The sequence below is a fragment of the Papio anubis genome, chromosome 4 (genome assembly GCF_008728515.1).
Source record: "Papio anubis isolate 15944 chromosome 4, Panubis1.0, whole genome shotgun sequence".
Taxonomy (NCBI): Eukaryota; Metazoa; Chordata; class Mammalia; order Primates; family Cercopithecidae; genus Papio; species Papio anubis.
In genome coordinates, this window is record NC_044979.1 from 125,029,462 (window position 1) to 125,052,754 (window position 23,293).

General features: G+C 43.3%; 1 protein-coding gene across 3 annotated transcripts in view; it reads left to right on the forward strand.

Moving 5' to 3' along the window:
- The window catches only part of EGFR (epidermal growth factor receptor), a 190,455-nt gene that overhangs the window by 12,922 nt on the left and 154,240 nt on the right, over nucleotides 1-23,293 (forward strand). The gene's annotated exons all lie outside the window — the stretch shown is intronic.

The window sequence follows — 23,293 nt, forward strand, 5'->3', positions numbered from 1 at the left end:
GACATTCAAACTATAGCCAGGGAGATAAGTAGTCATGAACTCAAGGCCTAAACTCTGCTGATGGAGCCAATGCGAACTGGGTGCTAAAGCAAGGAGACTTGCCAATATTATATTCTTTGGGGTTTTGTGTTTTTATTCCCATTTTGGAGAAGGAAAATATTAGCATTCCTCTGACTTGATGCTGGGCAGACATTAGGCACTCTTTTTCCTCCCACAATTGTCTTCTTTCACTAGGTGACAAGGGAAGAGGTAGCATGAGGTGGTGGTCACAGGTGAGAGGGGCTGTTGTGAGCACAGGCATGTTGAGTGCATGTTGGTCACCTAGTAGAAGTTTTACAGGCTTGGTGACTTCTGAACACTGTTTTCGAGGTTGATTTTTAGTTGAGAGAACCTCTAGGTACCACGTAATGTGATAACAGTAGTACTGATCTCACAATTGCCCTATGTCCCATTCGCAGGATGTTCTGCCAAACCGTCCTTATAGGCAGACAGAGGATGATTAAATCATTCATCCCATCTCTGTCTGAGGAAGCAGCTTAGCACAGCACTGTGGAGGCTAAATGGGCCTTAAGGGAAAAAATGATGTCTGAAGATGCATTTTATTTCAAAAAGAGTTTGCTCCCGTGAAGTTTCACTCTCTATGTAGAACGGCACCAGCGCACCCTTTTCCTGGGCCTCTGCATGTGTGGCAAGTAGCGGCCTGGCAAGATTCAGGTCAGTGCCAGCGTCCCGGGGAAGTGAATGAGGACGCAGATGACCAGGATGTGTTCGCAGTTTGACACATCTGACTCCCAGATCAGGGACCGCTAACTCTGCTGGCTGGTTAAGCTGATGATTCTATCTTTGCCTGGTTCTCTGACTGTCTCATGCTTTCTGTTATTATTATTATTTTGTAGCAGATATTTCTGCTCATTTGTCAATCATATATGCATCCTGGATGGTATAGAGTTGATTCTCCTAATGAATCAGTGTCCCTTTGTATTTTTTTCTGGCCATAAGAGAGAATATATATGTCATTTATTAAAAATGAAGAAAATGTTCAGGAGTTTCTTGACTCAGGGAGGGAAAAGGGATACTCAGGGCACTTTTTCAGCCAGGAATTTACTACCTTTGTAGGGTTAAGGGGACTCACCATGCTGGAAGTCAAAATAAGCCACCAGTGCCAAGTGTTCAAAGCCCTTAGGATCATAATGCTCTTAAAACAAAGTCTTCAAGGCTTGAAAACTTCCACTGGTTCTCAGTATGTCCCAAATTGTGATGTCTATGAGTGATTTTCTCAATCTGAAAATTTTTATAGCAGACTAAACAATGCAGTAGGTCAGTGATTCTAGGACTAATCATTAACATTCAATAGATGACTTTTTTGTTCTAGAAAAAGCAGCAGCTTTCCATTTACTCTCTTATTTTGATGGTAAATTCTCTGTAGGTAGAAAAAGCAAAATGTGGACATGGGACTAACATATGAATACACAAAGCAAATGTACCAAACAAATCTTAAGACCTGCCTTGTGGTGTTTTGTTTTTGTTTTAATTAAAGTGACTTGTTAGCCTCACTCCCTATGAAGCACAGGGAGGTGACATGACTTGCGCAGGGCAGACTCTGCCACATGCCCCAGCCTTGAACTCAGGCCCCACTGAGGGCTGCAGGGGAAACCGGCCATGCTGAGCAATGCCTGTGGGTATCGGTTTCCTCATCTGCAGAATGAGGGTAGGCCTGGTGCTTATCTCATAGGGTTGCAGAGGGGATTCAGTGACAGGGTGGTGTAGAGGCTGGAGCGCGCCCCATGTGTGCACAACAGCCCTCCGACTAGGGGAGGCAGACCTGGACTCTCACCAGTGAGCCTGTGTTCTCCATGGCTATATGACTGTGCCCCAGACGTCCTTCCCATGGTCTGGACCCTAGGAAGTCGCCAAGAGCCAGAAAGGAGAAAGGCTCCACTTGGTGATCATCTTTGGTGATCATCCCTTGCCTCCTTGGCTGGACTCTCAGATGACATCCCAGCAACCCTCACTTTCCTTCCCTGGTGGGTCTCACTTTCCCTCAAGATTGTTGCTTTTTTGTTTCCTGCATAGTCCTGGGCCAGTTTTGATAACCCTCTTCATTTCATTTCAGAAACCCTGATGCTTTCTTCCTGTGCTCTTTTTGCCTTAGGACTTTTACTATGACGACTGTGAATGGCCCATTTCTTGTTTTTTTCTCTTGCTTCACTTTCTCCCCCATCATCACTAAAGCAAACATGGCAGTGATGGCCATGCACACTTTCCAAGGGTCCAGCTGTATATCCTCATGGTTCCCCAGGTGCCTGGACCATCTCACGAGGAGGGAGGCAAACACACCCTACCTGGCCCTTTCCGCAATGTTTCAGCTTCCTCAAGTGAGAAAAGAAGGAACTTGTATTCCCCCTCTCCATTATTGTTTTTGCTTTGTTTGTTTTGTTTTGTTTTGTTTTGTTTTGTTTTGAGACAGAGTTTCACTTTGTTCCCCAGGCTGTGGTGTAGTGGTGCGACCTCGGCTCACTGCAACTTCCACCTCCCGGATTCAAGTGATTCTCCTGTCTCAATCCCCTGAGTAGCTGGGACTACAGGTACCTGCTACCATGCCCAACTAAGTTTTGTATGTTTTGTAGAGACGGGGTTTCACCATGTTGGCCGGGTGCCCATTATTATTTGATCTGGAATTAATGGAGCTACTGCAGGAGTTGCTTGATTCACTGATGACTGGTGTTGAGCCAGTCCACACCCACACCCAGGGACTGTGGCTGTCATCTGGGGTCCATCCTCAGAAATTCCTGTCTCTTCACCTAGTGTATAATAAGGCCTGCACGTGTTATATGGAACTGTAAAGAAATGTGTCGACCATCTGTCCTTTCTCTTTATCTGATTATTTATCATTGTTCTCAAATTTGCAAATTAATAGACTGATCATAAATTAATGCATGCTGGAGACTTGCTGTTTCCTACTAGCAGCATATAAAAGTCATTTTTAAAGTTGTTTTAAATCTGTGAGTAAAAATAAATTGCTTTGCTGCAAGAAACACCAAAAATGGAAAAGCTAACGGTTCAAAGTTGGTAATTTATCTTATGGACATTGCTAGTGGCATAGTTGCCTTAAACAGTGAGAGGATTTATGAGATATTTAATTTGCAAATGGGATGAAGGGTGGTCTAACCTTTGTCCCGTGTTCACCTTCCACGAGATCCTAGAGGTTGTAGAGCACAGTAGTGACATGTGACACACTTGAGAGTGCCTGTTCTGTTTGGAAACCTGGAAGCTATGAAGGGAAGTGGCCTTTGAGCTTAACCTATACGCCTTGGGAGGCAAAACCTTTTATTCTCTTTAAATATTCACTTTAGGGTAAGCATTTTTTTAGGTGCTAGGAACAGGGAAAAATGTGTGGTTAGGAAGGAAGAAAGAAGAAAGTTAACTGTTGTACATTCCCTAGGTAATGTTTTTAAGCATTGTTATTCATTTTCAAAACGTTTTATTTATTTGAACTTAATATTTTGATCTTATTTTTTCAATTTCTTTTAACAGACAGGATGAGTTTTTTACAGTCATATTACTTAGAAATTATATTAAAAATGGCCGAATGTGGTGGCTCACACTTGTAATCCCAGCACTTTGGGAGGCCGAGGCGGGTGGATCACTTGAGGTCGGGAGTTCAAGACCAGCCTGGCCAACACGGCAAAATCCTGTCTCCACTAAAAAACAAACAAACAAACAAACAAAAAACTAGCCACGCAAGGTGACAGGTGCCTGTAACCCCATCTACTAGGGAGACTAAGACACGAGAATCACTGGAACCCAGGAAGCAGAGGTTGCAGTGAGCAGAGATTGCACCACTGCACTCCAGCCTGGGCGACAGAGCAAGACTCTGTCAAAAGAATAAAGAAATCATACTAAAAACAAAACAGAATGCTGACCACCTTATAGAAATAGAAATAGTGGTTTGCTGTGATAGCAAATTTTCTTGTTAACTTTTTATTTTTAAAGAATTGCACATTCACAGGAAGTTGCAAAAAATCTACTGGGAGGTCCTATGTACCCTTCCCCCAACCTCTTCCAGTAGTAACGTCTTAGTAGCAAAGTTTCGTGTATTTATTTTGATATCATTATCTAAGTTTGACATCAAAATATTAACCTAAGCCAAAAGCCCACTATTTTAATTACCTAGTGATGCAGTGTTATAGAACTCATAGCCTTTCACAATATTACTTGGAAGTTAATTTTCTTAAGGGAAATGTTTTTGGTCTTTAAGGTTTGGAGGCCATAGAGGCATGAGGAGAAATGGGAGGAGGGAGAGAGAGCTAAGATAGATAAACAGACAGAGATGGGGAGATCCATTGATTCGTTGAACAAACCAGATACTTCCTTAGAGTTTTTGGATTAACTTACATGAGCTAAGTGTATATTCTGTTCAGATCACAAATGTTCAAGTTTGTGTGTGTGTGTGTGTGTGTGTACCATTCTACCCATCCTGTATTTATTGTCCTGTATTTGGTCTGTTCTGCCTTCTTTATTTTCAGGATAGGTGTCCTAAATGAGGGTCTTTGGAAAGCTGGTGATGCCATGTTACCCATTTCAGGTGCTCCGTGCTCAAATGTATTCATTTCTTCAAAAATTCAGGGAGTGTACCCTTTTGTACACTTTCCTATGTGTATATGATACCATTATAAAAATCTTAGCAATATATATGGTTCCCCTGAACTCCCAACCATCTGGTAGAGAAGACAGAAAACCTACAGAAGAGGCTAAGATTTTATTAGAAAATTCAGCTTCTCGACGGAGGTTTTGGACTTTAAAGTCAAGGCAAAGCGTCTATTCTTTCTTTTGATATAACTAGTAGCTAAAAGATCTCTTAAATTCAAAGTGGCCCTCCTCTTACTGTTACTGCAATTGACTCTTAATTACAAATTATATAAAAAATAGGGTTTGAAATACTGTAGCAACAAAGTAACATATCCCTGCTCCATTACACAGATAAAACCTCTAAGGAACGCCTCCTCTCTTAACAGGCATTAACCAACTGCAGAAACTACAGAAGGACAGGGCTATTTGGGAATAACTACAGCTTCCTTCCCTGTCTGTTCCCTCCCATCGTCAGGCTTCTGTGGAGCCATAATCAGAGCAACATAGGGAGAGGGAAGAGAAAATAAACCCCTTGGTGAAGGAAAGTTCCCAATTCACTGAGCAAACATGGGTACTCTTGTTTGTGGGAGCTCCCAGGGCCTCCCAGCTCACCCAGCATTCTGAGCCCTGATCCTTACACCATTTGTATTATGCAACCATAAATGATGTTTGCGGTACCAGCAGGGACAGTTTATTTTAATAGATTGGTATAACTTGGCAGAATCTTATCTGCATGTTTCATCTTGGATTTTTAGCTCAGTTCAACTCAATAGGCATGCGTCAAATGTCTACTGCAGACTGCACACCGAGAAGCTGCTGGGTACAGGGTTACATGGATAGAAAATATAGCCTCTGCCCCCTTAGGAGCCTATAATTCAGATCCCCATTCTTTCCATCCCATTCCCCCAAGCAAGAGTTTACCTAATGTGGTTTGCGAGAATTTAAGAGCTGAAAAGGTGGTCCGGAGAAACCAGAATGGGTTCACTAAAATGTGTCTATATAATTAAGTGTGATGTAGCTTTGCAGCACACTTCACAGCTTCCTCAGAGCCTTCCACACGCGGTGTCTCATTTGAATACTTTTGTGAGGATAGCCTCATTCCCCTCAGTGAGCTCTTCATGGAGTGATGCAGTAAACAGCAAGCCCCACATTTCTATGCTCACGGAGGACTAAATTCGCCTTGAAAATAGTCTCTTCACATTTCTAAGTTGACATCAAAAATCGGTTATTATAAAAGCCTGAGCCTGAAGAGATGTAATTTCAATTATTTGTTAAAGCTGACCTTCGTTGTCAAAGCAATTAGTCAACTCAGATTTACTTTCTCCCAGATAATAGATTTTGACTTCTTTTTTTCTGATTAAAAAACTTAATACCTTCCTCAGGAGATCTCAGTTCTGAATGCTGATTCTAACTAAGATGGATATTTTGCTACATGCTGGGAAGAGGGGTACTGAGGCATGCCGCGATTCCACGCCAGTGTTTCCAGTTAGTCGGGTGCCTCTGCACTCCCAGTGTTCCAGCGCCAAGTTAGTTGCTGTGTACTCCGGGCTGTCCCTATACTAGAGTTCTAAAACACTTAACGATTGCAGATAGGAGGCAGGATTTCCAAAACCTTGATTCTGAAAAGCCACAGGAGGGAGATAGAGAAGGGGAGGGTGGAGCCACGGTACATTCAGGTGGGTCAGTTTTTGGAAATAGTACAAATTGGAGGTGAAAACCTGGAAATTGATCTGTCGTTCCCATACTTCGTGCTGAGTCCTTGTGGACCCACAGAAACACACTCGCCCCAGTTTGAAGGCTGCTAACTTGATTCCAAGGACACCAGCGAGGTGGTAGTGTGCAAAAGACATGTGAGGAAACTTTGGAGGAGTCTCACCCTGCTTGGAGCACGTGGCCCCTACAACAGTGCAGCCTCCAAAAGAGAGAAGATGTGGACTGTTGAGGAGCCAGGTACGGTGACTGCTGCTGGATGGAGCTTGTCCCACCAGAGGCTCGCTTGTTTCATTGAGCACCTGCTATGTGCTTGTGGGATGCAAACATACATGTGGTCCCTGCCCTCAGGTTGATAGGTAGGGGTGGAACAGTTATGAAACTGCTCTAAAGTCATTTTCTCAAACTGGGAGTGACAAATATATCCACTGGGCAAAGACTGAGAATTTTATAAGATTTTTAATTTTTATTTATTCACATTGAGGAGAATGTAAATTATTTTGAACTTATGTATAGATTTCACCATTTGATAGCAATAAATCAGTCCTTGTGTGTGTGTGTGTGTGTGTGTATGTATGATAAACCTCACTTTACAATATTATTATTTTAAATAGTTACTTGCATCTTAAGGAAATTAAGAGGACAAAAGAAAAGCTGCTGTTTTATATGTATTCACATATTTACAGGGTGCTTCCCCGCTGGCAGGTGCTCTGGTTCTGCACTGCCTGTTGTCCCTTGCCTGAAAATGGTTGCCTGCAATATTTTGCTCAGTTTTCTGGTTGTTTACTATGGCAGAGGAGGGTAGATCTGGTACCAGTTGGTAATGGCCAGAGGTAGAAGTCTGTGGTTGAAATTTGTATAACATGGAACCTTAGTTCCACAGTTAATGCTATTCACACTGGAACCCATGGAAACTATTTTTCTGTGAAAAGCGCCCACGCATTATGAAATCTGAGATCCATCACTATAAATGTATGTAGACCCTGGATACAGTGGGAGCTCAGAAGAGCAAATCCGTTGGTTGCCTTGCTCAACATATTTTACTAAGGGCATCAGTAAGGCTTTCTATGACCTGCTCCTTCAATGCTTGGTTGACATTTGGGGAGCAAAGATAAACTAAGGATTCTAAGCTCTGTCCCGTGATGCTGTAAGGGGAGCCTCGAACCTCCAGGTGGAGGAGCACAGAGATGACTAGGACGGTGGAAGCCTGCAGGAGAGCTGAACACCTGAGGACACTCAGTGGGAAGACCAGGACCTCTAACGTCCATATCTGCTGCTCAAGGCTGGCAGAGAGAAGAGGGTTTGTGATGACAAAAGGTGGTAAAAGGCACAAGGAGGCACAAAGCATTTCAGGTCCCAAATCCCAAGAGGAATGTGCTTGGGTGAGGGAGAGCTCCTCCATGGCTGGAGGCATTCAGAGACCAGGCAGTCACTTGTGGGTTTGTGATTAGAGTGAGGTTCATTTATAAAGGGAGTGAGAAGAGAAGCTCTGTGAATACTTGAGTATATCAGTAAATAAGAAATAAATAGGCCAGGTGCAGTGGCTCACGCCTGTAATCCCAGCACTTTGGGAGGCTGAGGCGGGAGGATCATGAGGTCAGGAGATCGAGACCATCCTGGCTAACAAGGTGAAACCCTGTCTCTACTAAAAATACAAAAACTAGCCGGGCGAGGTGGCAGGCGCCTGTAGTCCCAGCTATTCAGGAGGCTGAGGCAGGAGAAATTGTGTAAATCCCATTTCTTTCTACATTTTCCTGGGCTGTCACAGTGGCTGCAAAGAAAGCAGTCCACACCAGGAATCTCTTCTCAGCTGTTGAAAATGAGGGAGCACTGGGGAGAGAAATGGGGTCCTCTTTGAGTTTCCTCTCTGCTGATACCTTTCTCTTTGTTAAAACAGCTAATTAAACACTGAAGCAGTATAGCTCTCTTATTATACACTGGTAGTCATAGTTCTCTTACTGTTCTCTTCACTGACTGTTCTCTTACTATACACTGATGGTGAAACAGAAATTCAGAATTCCCTGCATGTGTCCCGGTTTGAAAGCCGCTGTGCTTTGCTGTGGATTAGGATCAGACAGTTGAGTCTTGTTCCAACAAGGAAAGTTGCCTATTGGAAAGTTTTGCTGCAGGGAGCCCTGAGTCTTCTGCATCAGGCTTGGAAGTGGGCTCTGTGGATGTCAAAAGGAGGATTCCCCACCCACAGCCTCAAGAAAAATATGAAAAGTGGATTATGCCTCTCTAGCTATATTGCCTATAAACTTTCTGCAGAATTACTGTATTCGTATACTACATTTTTTCAAAGCAATATTAATCCTGAGACCTGCAGCTAAAGTCAAGTAGAATTTAGGGATAATTAATAGGAGAAAGTTGGCGTTGGAAGATCTGCATGATTATAGTCCGCTGATATAACTGGAAAATTCTTTCCATTAGCAAGAAGCTTTGGTTAATATAAACTGGGCAGATTAGACCTATACAATTTATTTTACTCATTGCTGTATTTTTATTTCAGAGCTGGTTGAAAATATTACAAAGTAATATTTCAAAGTGCTTAGCTAAATTCTTCACTCTGCATTTTATCATTGGGTTACGAAACGACTGGAGAAAGACTTTTCTTGCTTTTATTTCTCAGTGTCTACTTGTAAACATGTTTTTTGAACTACTGTTTTTGTGACAACATGCCTTTTTCCCAGAAAATCTCAGGTTAACATTAAAGAGGCACTGGATGTTTATCTGATCTTGTTTATAGAAGCACAAGAAAATTTTAACCTTGTATATACTTTATTCAATTAACTAGGTAAGAGGTCATTGAAACATTTAGAATTCCACTCTACATTTCAATAATTATCAGGTGAAATCTACTGCATCTACATCAGAAGATGTTTATAATTCATTTAAGAATAAAATTAGCTATGCAAGAAATAGTATGTGGAGTCCTATGTGGAAATCTCTTCACTCAGTAACAGAAACCCTGACAACTTGTTGATCTTTCCCCAAGTTAAAAATATCACTCTGGATCACAGCAGTAGAGGTCTCTGTAAATTTAATCTGTGTGTCTCCTGTAAATAAGTGCTTTAGCAGTACACAGGTGGTGTGAGAGTCAGTGATGATGGATAGAAGTTCTACATAAAATCCAGGCTCAGTGGCTCACGCCTCCAATCCCAGCATTTTGAGAGTCCGAGGTGGGTGGATCACCTGAGGTCAGGAGTTCAAGACCAGCCTGGCCAACGTGGCAAAACCTCATCTCTACTAAAAACACAAAAATTAGCTGGATGGTGGCACATGCCTGTAATCCCAGCTACCCAGGAGGCCGAGGCAGGAGAACCTCTTGAACCTGGGAGGCGGAGGTTACAGTGGGCCGAGATCACACCATTGCACTCCAGCCTAGGCAACAGAGCGACACTCCATCTCAAAAAAAAAAAAAAAAAAGAAGTTCTACATAAAAACGTGGAGTGAGCCCAAGGCACCATTCGTCCAGCCCATACGCATCATACCATGTACAGAGTGGACACCAGATAAATACACGGACTGCATGCCACAAACATATGTAGGCACCATTGCATTCAAATAGACATGTGCAGTCCTAACACATCTTTATTTGCTAACAAGCATCAATGTATTTAAAAACAAACAAGAAAAGACATTTTTAAACTAGTGAATGATTAGATGATAATGATCTTAATTCATAAATTTTCTCATGGGCTTTTTTTATACTTGAATTGTAATACCTAGAAAAACAGTTAGGTCCAAAGGAGTGAATAGGCCTTATCTGAAAACAGGTGGGTGTGACAAGTATTTTCTTACTTATTTTACTTTTCAGATAATTCATCTTTAAAGTACATTAGTTTAAAAGTACTTTTAAGGAAATAGTAGTTGGATTAAAACTTGAATCATTGTTAAGGAAAAGTATACCTTAATTTCATGTAATCACAATTAAACCTCTTCATATAGAAGGATCTAAGAATTTTCTGCAGCATTCACCAGCACCAAAAAGCTCAGAGACATATATTTCTTTCTCTGTATATATATTTTAACTTCAAGTTAGTATAAATTGACAGGCAGGTCAGAGTAATATATGATCTTCTGAATCTCCTTAGTAATTAAAAGAAATGATTATTTTTGCATGAAATATGATAAAGTGATTTTCAGTGCCTGATAAAAAGTTTTTACCATGACAACCATTAAAGATTACATCAAAGAAAAATAAGTTTGACTCTCATTTACCTTGGGAACAGCTATTAACTGGTAACCTCAAGAAACACCATGAAAAGTGAGTTCGCTCCACACATGTCTTGGAAAAGTCAAATAACTGGTGGTTATCCAGTAATGACAAGAGGTAGAAGTCACATCCTTGCTGTCTGATCGAAGCTTCTCAGAGCTGGCACAAGGCTGGGAAGACCATAGGTGCTAAATGAGGAACTACTTAAGGAAATAAAATGGAATTTCAAGGACAAGAAAAGCCATGCCCCATTTGGTTTTGTGACCCATATCCTATGTATCCTGTGCTTTTTTACACTTGGTACATGGTTGCAAGATTGCTCCTGTTTTCTACTTACAGTTCCATGCGGCATGGATGTGGTAAAAAGTCTTCTCTGCAAAGGGGGTTAATGCAGGTCGCTCTACATATGTGCACAAGGTCATTATAAAGCTTGAAAATATGGACTCACCAACCAGGTGATTTTTTAAATTATCCAACCAGAAGACATAATGTATAGGGGAATCAAAAGAAATCTCTGAATAAAATAATAACAGGTCAAACTTTGCTGTCCCATGTGAGGCTGGAGATGCATATTGTCTTGACTTTGCATGTACAAGTTTAACAAATGATTCTTTCTCAGTTTACCTCTGGAAATGGAAATTAGCATTGCAAGTGACTTCATGAGGAGGTAGAAGCTATCTGTGAATTTCCTTTTGTTGTGTTTACGATAACTCTCACATCTGGATGTGTCATGTATTATGAGAAATTGGCATCTCTTGAAGATATAAAGCACAGCCCTCTATGAGTATATGTATTCCACCTCTTTCAGATCAGATTGTACCTATCCTTCAAACTGCGATTTAATGACTGTCTGCTACATTCAAGGCACTGCTCTCAATGTTAGTACTTGATGAGTACTAACATTCAAGGTGATGTGGCCGTAGACTCAATGTTAGTACCTGAAATATGGCCTATGAGCTGAGTTGTGAATCAAGTTAATAAATTTTGAGAATGTGAAGGTCTAAGCCAGTAGCTCCTAACTGAGACAATCCTGTCCTCGTCTCACCCGGGAGACATTTGGCAATGTTTGGAGAACCTTTTGGTTCTCCAAAAGGTTGTCACACTGGGGCTTCTAGTGAGTAGAGGTCAGGGATGGTGGTAAACAATTTTTTTTGTTTTTTGGTTTTATTTTTTGAGACAGAGTCTCACTCTGTCACCCAGGCTGGAGTGCAATGGTGTGATCTCAACTCACTGCAACCTCTGCCTCCTAGGTTCAAGCAATTCTCATGCCTCAGTCTCCCAAGTAGTAGCTGGGATTACAGGTGTGCACCACTACACTAGGCTAATTTTTGTATTTTTAGTAGAGACGGGGTTTTGCCATGTTGGCCAGGTTGGTCTCGAACTCCTGGCCTCAAGAGATCCGCCCCCTTTCTGGCCTCCCAATATGCCGAGATTACAGGTGTGAGCCACTGGGCCCAGACTAACATTCTTTAATGCATAGGACAGCCCCTACCACAAAGAGGAATCCCCAGCCCAGAATGCTAATAGTTCTAAGGTTGAGAAACCCAAGGTTAAGCCAAATCAACTTATCTATCTTATTTAATGTTGCATAAGAATGCAGTCCTGTTCTTCATTCCTCTTGCTTTGCAGTTATTGATCCTTTGCCTGGACTTTCTAAGTGCCCAGAAGTGCAACAGCCAGCATGCAGGTTGGCATTCCTGACCAGTTGCACTTGGCCCAGCATTCCAACCTCACCTGCCCCAGCTTGTTCAACCTGAAAACCTACCAAGTGAAAGCAAAAGCCAAGTGAAGATGTCTTAGTTATATGCACCTACCCATACACTTGCTCAGAAAGGAATCAGTGGGGCCCTGGTCTTAGAAACTGGATCCTTCACTGCTGTAGAAACAACATAAATTTAACATAAAACACGTGCTTTTCTTTTTTCTTCTTACTTTTTCCTGTCTTGGCAATGCAAGGACGCCATTAGGTAAAGAAATCCTTCACCACACTAATCCTGCAGAGCCAGAAGAGAAACCAGCTTGTTCTAGCCCAGCTTTGTCATGGAGAGAAGGCAGCTGCTCCATTCTGAACTATTCTTTCTTTTGGTAGCAGCCTGCCCAAGGGTGAAAGTGTGTTTAATAGTTTAATTACACAAGTGAACAGTAAATGTATGCCTGTTTCTACTTTATGGGACTTTGAAATAATGTTGTTTGTGCCAAAGTTTTAGATTACTACACCTAACGACCTAGAAAAAGAAACGCAAAGGAAGCCTTCTGCTAGGCAGAGGTAACTGTGGGCCTGGAGCTGGGCACCTGACTCAGCAGCTGCCCAGATCCCCAGAGGGCTGAGAAGTGAAGTCACCACGCATTTGTGGTGCTTCAAGTGAGTTACCAGAGTCCTGGAACAGAGCAGCATACCTGTGGGGTGCCCCCTTGGCATTTGGGCAGGGCAGGTGACCAAGGGTCTTGTTGCAATTGAAGTCTAACTTGAAAAGCAAATCTGGCTGTGAGAGTCCAGTAACACTTGTTTCCCACCTAAACCCCCTCTACCCATAACTCGTGTGTGTCCTGAAACACAATAATTTCTTGAACTTCAGTCACTTATGCCTACAAGCAAACATACAACAGGGGCACAATAAATGTTTGTTAAGTGAATGAATTCTTTCTGAATTAGATGGAATCTTAGTCCAACTGTCTTATTTAACGAGGTCCATAGAGGTTCCCCGATTGTCTAAGAAAGAAGGCTGTGTTCATGGCCTAGTTGTTTACGTGGCCCTGTGATTCTCTTGGCTCCGTGAATGTCCTGATGCAGACACTCCGGCCATCTAGAAAGGCATGCAGACAAGCCATCCAGCTGGCATGATCCTGAGTCCAGCTTTCTTTAAAAGAGCTTCCAAAACTGCTTAAGCTTTGACTGCACAAAACCTGCATCACCTCCAGTTGAGAAACTCAAGAGAATAAATAAGTTATGGAGTTGGAGACCCCAGCTTAACCACTAGTTTTAAAATAGTGAAATCAACATTTTTAAATGTTTGACTTCATTACATTTAGTAAAGTTTATTAATCATATATTATGAGTTATTGCTGTCTCTATATGTCTGTAATGCAGTTGTTCCTCTCTGTATAAATTAATGTTTTAGAGACCTAAAATGAGAATTTTAAAATAAATTACACGTATTTTAATCAAGTTTAATTTGACTATATCCAGCTAAATAATTGATTGAACTTCACTTGATTTTCTATGATAGGTTTTTTGTTCTTAATACAAGACCCCAGTTTTCTCACTTGTAAAAAGAAGGGGTTAGACTTCATGATAGCTAAGTTTCCTTCCATCTCTAACAAAAATGGCCTGAAGCCGGGCGCGGTGGCTCAAGCCTGTAATCCCAGCACTTTGGGAGGCCGAGACGGGCGGATCACGAGGTCAGGAGATCGAGACCATCCTGGCTAACACGGTGAAACCCCGTCTCTACTAAAAAATACAAAAAAAAAAACTAGCCGGGCGAGGTGGCGGCGCCTATAGTCCCGGCTACTCGGGAGGCTGAGGCAGGAGAATGGCGGGAACCCGGGAGGCAAAGCTTGCAGTGAGCTGAGATCCGGCCACAGCACTCCAGCCTGGGTGACAGAGCGAGACTCCGTCTCAAAAAAAAAAAAAAAATGGCCTGAAGAGAGGCTTCTAGACCATACTCATGGTGGATTCTTGGGACCTCAGAGTCAGTTCCATAATTTAAGTGACTGTGTGATTGAGTGGAGACACCTCAATCTCTTTGTGCCTCAGTTTCCTCACCTGTCAAGTGTCAACATGATGGCACCTAAAGCTGTTGAGGCTTCAGGAAAGTAATGTGTGAAAAGTGAAAAGTGCTTGGCATCCAGGAAGCACTCAATAAATACTAACTATTTTATTGCTGCAACTATTCTTATAGATGTGATTTCTAGAACATTGCCTTCTAATAGGGTAGCCGTGGGCCACATTTGTTGGCTGTTGGGTGTTTCACATACGGTTAGTCTAAACTAAGATGTGTTGTGAGTCTAAAATACACACTGGATTGTGAAGACTTAGGACAAGGAAAACAATGTTAATAAAATCTCATTGATAATTTTTAAATTAAATACATGCCAAAATGAAAATATTTGGGATATATTGAGTTAAATAAAACAGGAAATTAATTTCTTCTGTTTCTTTTTACTTTTTCTAATTAATGTGGCTACTCAAAAATGTGACATTATGTATGCATCTCGTATTACATTTCTATTGGACAGCAGCGCTCTAGACAGTACTATGGGTGGCATCTGTGGGGAGGTTCTCAGAAACATGCCGCATGATCTTTTAGAACCTTAAAGCATTCCTGGTCTCCTCCACTTCCAGCCCTTGGCTCCTGGGCCTCGGTCTTTTTACTTTAGTGGCTGTGTTTCTCTGAAGGATAGGCATTAGTAGATTGAAAAGAATAACCATCTAGGGAAATGTGAATTCAGTTTCTTTCCGACATTCTGCTCTCAACAACGGGATATTATGTGCGCATAAACCTACTTCCAAAATAGTGAAGTGAGGCCTAATTCCTTACTCTTCAGAGAGCTCACTGCGGAAGTGTCACTGACCCTGCGTATGGGCTGCCCTTCGTGGCTCTGGGAGTCATTATAAAGGGCAGCATTTGGCCTGATGTGTCCTAAGCCAGTGTTTCTCGGCTCTGTTCCTTAGACTTGTGTTAGTGTTAGTAGATATTCTTGAAAAAAACAAAAACAAGAAACAAAAAAGAAAACAGCATTCTGAGGTCAAGGATGCTCAGAAAGCTCGGAATGTGCACTACGCTTCTTGTGCGCATTTTATATTCAATAATTTGGAAAGCCCCGCAATACAGAGCCCTGTCTAACATTGCTGCAATCCATAATTGCTCAAATTTAAATAGATTTGAGTTTATTTACATTCAGATCACCTCTTTAGGCCCCACCTCCCAATGCTGTCACAGTGGTGATTAGATTTCCACATGAGTTTTGGAAGGGACATTCAAACCACGGCAGGGGAAAGCAGGGCACTTACTGTTTTCCAAGTGTGTCCACGTCTAACTAATAGTACAGTTCTTACTCTTGGTAGGACTGGTGATATTAAAAATTAATGTGCCTTATTTAGATAAGTAACATAAAAATCCCAAAATGTATGCCTTAGATTTATATTTATTTATAACTAGTCTATTTCCTGAAAATAGTTGAGACACCTTGTAAAAGTTACCAGTATGATAGGGCCATTCCAGTAAAGCTGTAAAGTGGTGATAACACAGTCATAAAAAAGAAGAGATAGCTCTGGGAGAAAATGTGGCCTAGAAACCAGCTCTGAGCCTCATGGCTGCAGGCAAGGCCTCTGCAGGTTCATGGTCCTGATTCCAGGCCATTTGCTGCCTTGAGTGGTGGTTACCCAAGGCCAGCCCTTGGGGTATCACCCAGAACACCTAGTACACAAATTTTAATTTAGAGGATGAAGCATTACTGGAGTATTGTTATGCAGAAAAACTTCTTCCTAAAAATGCCCTGAAAAGAGAGTAGCCTAATGCATTCAATCAAAATGTTTTTAAGTGGAAAACATATTGTGTGTACTTGATCTGGCCTGCTGCTTTTAAAAGATTAAAACTGGGACTGGGCACAGTGACTCACGCCTGTAATCCCAGCACTTTGGGAGGCAGAGGCGGGTGGATCACCTGAGGTCAGGAGTTGGAGACCAGCCTGACCAAGATGGTGAAACCCCATGCCTACTAAAAATGCAAAAAGTTAGCCAGGCTTGGTGGTGCATGCCTGTAATCCCAGTTAGTTGGGAGGCTGAGGCAATGGAATGACTTGAACCCGGGAGGCGGAGGTTGCAGTGAGCTGAGATCGCATCATCATACTCCAGCCTGGGCAACAAGAGTGAAAACTCCATTTCAAAAAAAAAAAAAACAAAAAAACCTGGGGCTAAAGAAATCTATGTGCTGTATCACCTAACCACATTTCATGACACAGCTAGAGAATCATGCAAATAAAAATTTCCAACATATTCATAAACTAGGAAAGTATTTCACTGGGGAGTGAGCGGAAAAGTAATACTATAACCTCTATATCTAGGCAAATGTGAATTCAGTTTCACATATAAATATATATGTGAAAAAATATATAAATATAAATAAAATGAAATAATGGTTATCTCACCACTTTCTACATCTTTTGTGAATATTTTATAGTGCTCAAATATATTAGTGCACTAGTATATGTACATTATAATTAAATAACTAATCATTTAGCAGAAGGATATGCTTGTGTTTTTTGCTAATAAGAGATGATGATAAAAAAAAAAATCCTTAGATCCCCTGATCTCGTTTTCAGTTAGTAATTAGGGGTATTGACAAGAATATGTTTAAATGACACATGCCTTGCTCTGGGACGAGGCATCTGCATGGGTGACACGTATGTGTTGTGTGTACAGGCTCCCAGCATTTCCAGGGCCCTGCTCAGAATGTAGGCCTTACTGATTCTTACAGGGTTACAAGCGCTGGTGAGGTTGGTGAGGTTTAGGTAAACACAGCTGGGACTGCCCCATGGCCTCTGGGTGACGTTGGACATCACTGAACTTTACCTTTACAGATGCATACATGCATGTTTTTTACCCTGATAGGGCCTTCCGTGATGCTTTCAAAGTGTTTTTGTCTGCTTTTCGGTTAATAGACTTTCATGGTAGCCATGGACCATGTCTCATTTATCCATCCATCCATGGGAGGGCACTTGGGTTGCTTCTGCTTTTTAGCTATTGTGAATAATGCTGCTATGAACATAGATGTATGCCTTTGTCTTTTAAAGCCCAAATCTGATCAAGTCACTCCCCAGCTTAAAACCTTCCACTGCTCCCCAGCACTGGGATAAAGGCCAGTCTCCCCTGTAGGTCTCTCCTGCCAGCCCTGCTCAGTCTTCTTGCTCGTCATCCTTGCCTAGGCCCTGCATTGCCATAGCCCTCTGCCTCTGTTCACATTCTGTCATCTTGGAGCATGAGCCTTCCCTCATCTCTACCCAGTGAACTCTCATTTCTTCTTTCAAAAAATCAAAAAACCAAAAGATCCAGAGATCCCAAGTGTCCTGGTGTCTGCATAGTCTTCAGCACACACCCTCTCCATGGCCCCTCCTCCAAAAGCAGAATCACTCCTCACTGTTCCTGCAGTACCTCTTGTGTGCCCACATGGCTGTCCTGGGGTGGGCTGTGTGTGCGAGTGTGCCCCCTCCAGGACCTGAGCTCCTTCCTGGAGGGTGGGCACAGCATCCATTCATTCTGGGAATCCTGGTCAGCACCGTGCTCTTCTCCAAGTGAGTGCCTTTGGTGCTGGCCCATGGGAGAGCTGTTGGTAAGGCATAGTTTTACAGATTCCAGTTGCTGCTGAGGTTGTTGCTCTTTGTACCAGTTTCTTCTACTCATCAGTGAAATGTGTGGCAGGCATGGCCCAGGGAAGTTTTTTCATAAAGAAGAGGTTGAATCTTTGGGGCTATGGTTTGAATTTGTCCCTCAAGGTTATGTGTTGGAAACTTAATTCCAGATGCAATAGTGTTAGGAGGTGGCGCCTAATCATAGGTGATTCAGTCCTAAGGCTTCGCCCTCATGGATGGATGAACAAGGTTAGTGAGGCAGTGGGTTAGCTATTGTGAGAGTGGGCTTGTTAGAAAATTGAGTGCAGCCCCCTCTCCCCCTCTTGCTTGCTGGCTACCATGTTGTCTTGCTTTTCTGCCTTCTACTGTGGGGTGACACAGCAAGAAGACCCTCCCCAGATGCCGGCACCATGCCCTGGGACTTCCTGGCCTTCAGAACCACGAGCCAGACAAATTTCTTTTCTTTATAAATTACCCAGTCTGTGGTATTCTGTTATAGAAACACAAAATGGACTAAGACAATCTTCTTTAATCAGGTTAGGGTCCCAAACTTTAAACACTGCCAGTCCAAGGTTAAAGGAAACTTTTCAAGAGCAGACCAAACACGATCTGGCCCTCAGCTACTCTCCAGGGTCATGCCACCCTATCACCCACTGGTTCATACAGATGCTGACCACTGCTTAATTTCTCAAATTGAAGTTTATTTCCTCCTGAGGACTTTTTCAGAACTTTTTCTTTGCCTCAAAAACTTCCCCCTCAAATCTTTAGTTGTAGGTTCCTTCTTATCTTGCAGGATTATTAGTTTGCTCTTTAAATGTCTCTCCAGCTAGACTATCAACTCCAGGAGGGCAGAGTTCTTCTCTGCTTCCTTCACCCATGTGCCCACTGAGTCCAGAACTGTGTAGCAGTTTGATTGACAAAGTCCACAGGGTGAAGGATGAGAGGACCCTGGATCCCAGCCTCATAGCCTCTTACTTCAGCTGTGTGATTTTGGTCAAGTCCTTTATTCTTCCTGGGCTTTAGTTTTCTCTTCTGTAAAATATGAGAAAAGTTCCCCTCTCCTGGATGTTCTGGGAAACTCATGTAAAAGGCACTGAGCTAGGGCAGCACACCTATGACCAGGAAGGATCAGCTTCCTGCCTTGCATGAGACACACATTCCCTTCTTCATGCACGGTTATTCATGAGTTAAATATGTACTAGAAGTGGGTTCTCAGCAGATGATGAATCCACAGTATTGTTGGTATGCCTCGGTGTTTAATGTCCCTGCCTGAGTCCCCCACTTTAGAGCCCTTTTGTTCTTCAGAAACCAGACTTTTCTTTCGATAGTTTTAGTAATCAATCAATCAATCAGCAACCAATTAACAGTGATAATAATCGTGAGTGAGCCCCTGCCCCGTGCTGGCTGTGTCCTGCTGAAGGCACACTAAGTGCTGTCCTCCCCGGAAGCCTCAGGAAGCTTGCGAAGCTCAGGTGCGTGAATGCCCAGTAGAATGAGGAAGGAATGCAGCCAGGTAGAGAAATGCTCCTGCCGTCACTCACATGTGCAGCTGTGAAGAGCTGGCCAGGCTTTTGCTCACAGTGGTTGACACGGTCAAGGCGCAAGGGCCCCGTGGGAAAGGGGAGTCATGGGGCTCCTGGTGGGAATGGAACTGGGGGTTGATGCTGGCTTCTGGGATACCGTAATGTGACTGAGAAAGGTGAAGGAGCCACTCTGAAAAAGCAGAAGGCAGGAGCTCGCACAACTCTTGACTCATCTTAACTTCCTGTTCCTGCTTCATCCAAGCAGGTCGACTCTCGTGATCTCAGAGACAGAGTGAAGTCATGAGTGGGAGGGGAGCACAGAAAAGAAGACCTTGATTCCGAGCTTTGGGAGACTCCCCACTCCCCTGAGTCTCAGAAAATAGCACCCTTTAAATGTTTTGGGGATCCAGGTTTGATGAAGAGATGTTATTTTGGCTTTTAGATTCTTAGGAGAGATTTGTCTTTCTCAGGTCAGGAAGAAAATGCTGCCCACTGCACATTCTTCAGGACAGACTCTTTTAATTATTACTAGTTTAATGTATGTTTTGCTAAGTTAAGGAAAACCCCTGTGGTTTCTTGACATGCTTCAGTATTCTAACTCACAGCTGATTCAATCCAGGGGGCTGGGGAGATGTCCTCGACCCCTGGGGAGGAGGGTGAATCTCTAAAAATAAGGCTAAGGATGCCACTGACGCTGTCTGCATAAACATGTGTGATCTCAGGTCCAAAGGATAGGGCCTGGTCCAAGCCAGAGCCGTGAGAAATCATTTTCCTGTGGCAACTTGTGAAGACCATTCTGTGACCTTGGTGTCTCTGGGCCTTCTCTTAGATTTTCTAAGTTGGCTAGTCAGTGGAGCTGCCATCCCTCCTTTGCCCATGTTCTACTCCCAGAGTTCCTCCAACACATTGCAGAGCAATGCCTGTTTCATGAGAGCTGAATTTGCTGTGTCCTCCACTTGGAAACAACACTGTGGACCAGGAGGACACACAGCTCCCAGAGCCAACACCTCACAAAGTGAAGGCTGGTGAATCCGAGGCTTCCAGCCCTTGCTGGGCCAGGCCCGCAGCGCTCCGCTCCCCAACGCAGCTGCCGCTTTGTCGCAGGAACCTCAGCAGGGCAGGGTGTTTCCTAGGAGGACATTTGATTCCCAGCCATTCCCTTCAGTGAATCACCTGAGCTCACATTCCTTTTTCTTTTATTTTTTAAGCTCTTAGCCAATCTGCTTTGCAATGAACCAGTTTTGCTTGAAGCAGACAAACCCGATTCTCAGGAGATAGTGATGATTTCTTCAATCTCTGAGAAAGAGTTTTCATTTTCCACAACTAGCAAAAAAAAAAAAAAAAAAAAAAACTCAGGTCCCTCCCTCCCTCTCTGTAGAATATTTTCCATGTGTGTTAACAATGGCTGAGCGTGGTAGATGCCAGGAATTTCTGTCAGCCCTCAAAGAGGAAAGCCCTGCCTAATGGTCTGCCCGTTCTTGTTCACTCCCTGCCCCGGGCTCCCCACCCGCCTTCTTTCTGGAAGGTCTAAAGGCTCCTGCTTATACCTGGCACTGCTGGCTTCGCTCCCTCTGATCTCCTCACCGTATGCCCAGTGTCTCAGCCTATCATTCCACCTCTAACTTGACCCTGAGTGACCTTGAGCAAGTTTCTCAGAATTCCACCTCCAAGTCGCTCTCCCTTTGGGGCGTGCAGCACTAAGTTAAGCTTGCCTGGAAAACATCACTTGAGGCTTGAAAACCACTTTTAACACAGTGGGAAAAGCTATTTGTTCAGACAGGAGTGGAGTGGGTCTGGGCAGAGCACGGCTCTAACTTAGCCATGCCATGGCAGCAGCTCCTTTAATGCCACTTTTTCCTGGCGCGCCTGCGGGGCCTGGAGCTCAGAAAGGGGGGAGCACTCCCTCGTCTCTCAACAGTTGCTCCAGACGGGTTAGCAAACATGGAACTCAGGATTTTCATTAAACACTGACTGTGTCTTTTGTGTTCAAAAGCAGGACACTGTCTCTGAACCATGGCCCCACAGAGAGTGCAGAATGTATGAAACCTGCCGGGAAGGTCTGGACCCCTTGCAGGGCAGTGAGCAGCACCGTGCCTCCGTTCACACCCCTCACATGGCTGTGCCTCTGCTTCCTCCTGGCATGGCTGCTTCTCCCCCAGGTCTCCACCATCTCCCTCAGATGCTCTTCCCTGTGTTTGTGGATAAAAGTCTGTCTGACCTGCAGAGGCAGAGCACTCACCAGCAGCCCAGCCTCATCGTGCACCCATGTTTGCACTTGCAGGCCCTAGAACCACTCCAAGCTCCGTGTGGCGAGATGCACTGTCCTGCCCTTCACTGGGGAGCTGCCCTCCTGTTCACAGTGGCACCTGAATCACACATCCGGAGCCATCCTGGACTGCCTCATTTCCCCGACTTCATCCATCCTGTCTTTTGGGTCCCGATAATGACTGACATGGGTTGGCCCTTACCAGCCCCTATGAGAAGGGCTTTAACTGTCCTCTCACCCACTGCTCATCTTAAGGTTTCTCTACAGTGCTGCTGAAAGAATCTCTAAATCAGTGATTCTCAACCTCAGCTGCACATTGAGATCACCTGGGGCCCTTAAAAAAATCTTAACACTCGGTCCAATAATTCTATTACAATCAGACTGGGATGGGGTCCTACAGGTATTTTTTTAAAGCTCTCCAGTTAGTAACGCATAGCTAGAGTTGAGTATCGCTGTTCTAATGTGCAGATCTGGTCATGTTACCAGCCTTTTAGGTGGCCTTCTTTGGCTTTCTTTATCTAAAGTTCAAAACTGAACATGTGCACATTCAGTGCACACATTTTCAACTGTGCGTTAACGCATTCAGCCCACCGGCAAGATTTATGAACCATTTTCTGCAGTTGTATATAAAATGTCATATGCATAATGGCATAGGTTATTGTTTTCTTCAAAATGTATGAGACGTGAGTCCTTCCACAAACTGACCCACACCGATTGTCCAACTTCCTCTCTTGAGGTCTTGTCCTCTTTCTCTGCAGCCGTGCCCCCCGCCCCCCAAACACACACCAAGATCAGTGCCATCTACCCTGGACTTCGTCTTGAACTTCTTCGAGTGTGAGTCATTAGTCCTTTGTGCACCTCTGCTTTCTCTTCTCGAGATGTTCCTTGAGCGTCTTCCACTTGCTATGTTCACCACAGTGCTCAACATGCCTGAATGCACGGACGGTGACTTCTCAGAGCCTCAGTCTCCTCATCTGGGTAATAAGGCATTGAGTTGGTGGGTCCGCCTGGTTTCTTCCAGCTCTGAGAGTGCATTTGCTCTGTGATTCATTCGTTCCACAACACTTCACCAATTAAAGAGAGGGTACAAAAGGTGAGCATCCTTGGCTCCCAGCAGATGCTCCTCAAAATCTGAAAAACCAGATAGGTGAGGGAAGATCGAATGAAAGGCCTCTTATGATTCTGCAGCAATTTTGGTGGTTTAAGAACTCTATGGAAAATTCATCAGTATTTCTGGAATTTAAGTAAAATGGAGAGTGAGCCTCTATGTATGTGTAGGCCCACATCTGGAACACAAAGGAACCTGTCTGATGCGTTCTAGTCAGGAAAGCAGCTAGCCAGTACTATTTATAGAATTTACAGAAACTGAAGATTTTGTTTCTACTGATTTTCAAAATAGTATTAGGTCTGATTTTTTTCCTCAGAAATATACTTTCTGCTCTTCTCAACAAACTCATTTGAAAATATGATCAGAACATTTTACTCATTTGCCCACTGCAGTTCCCATTTCACATATAGTTAGAATTCTGCATGGTAGCTTTGCTCTTTAACCACTAACTGATAAATGATGTAGTGAGCTTTTAAATTTGTGGAAAAATATAA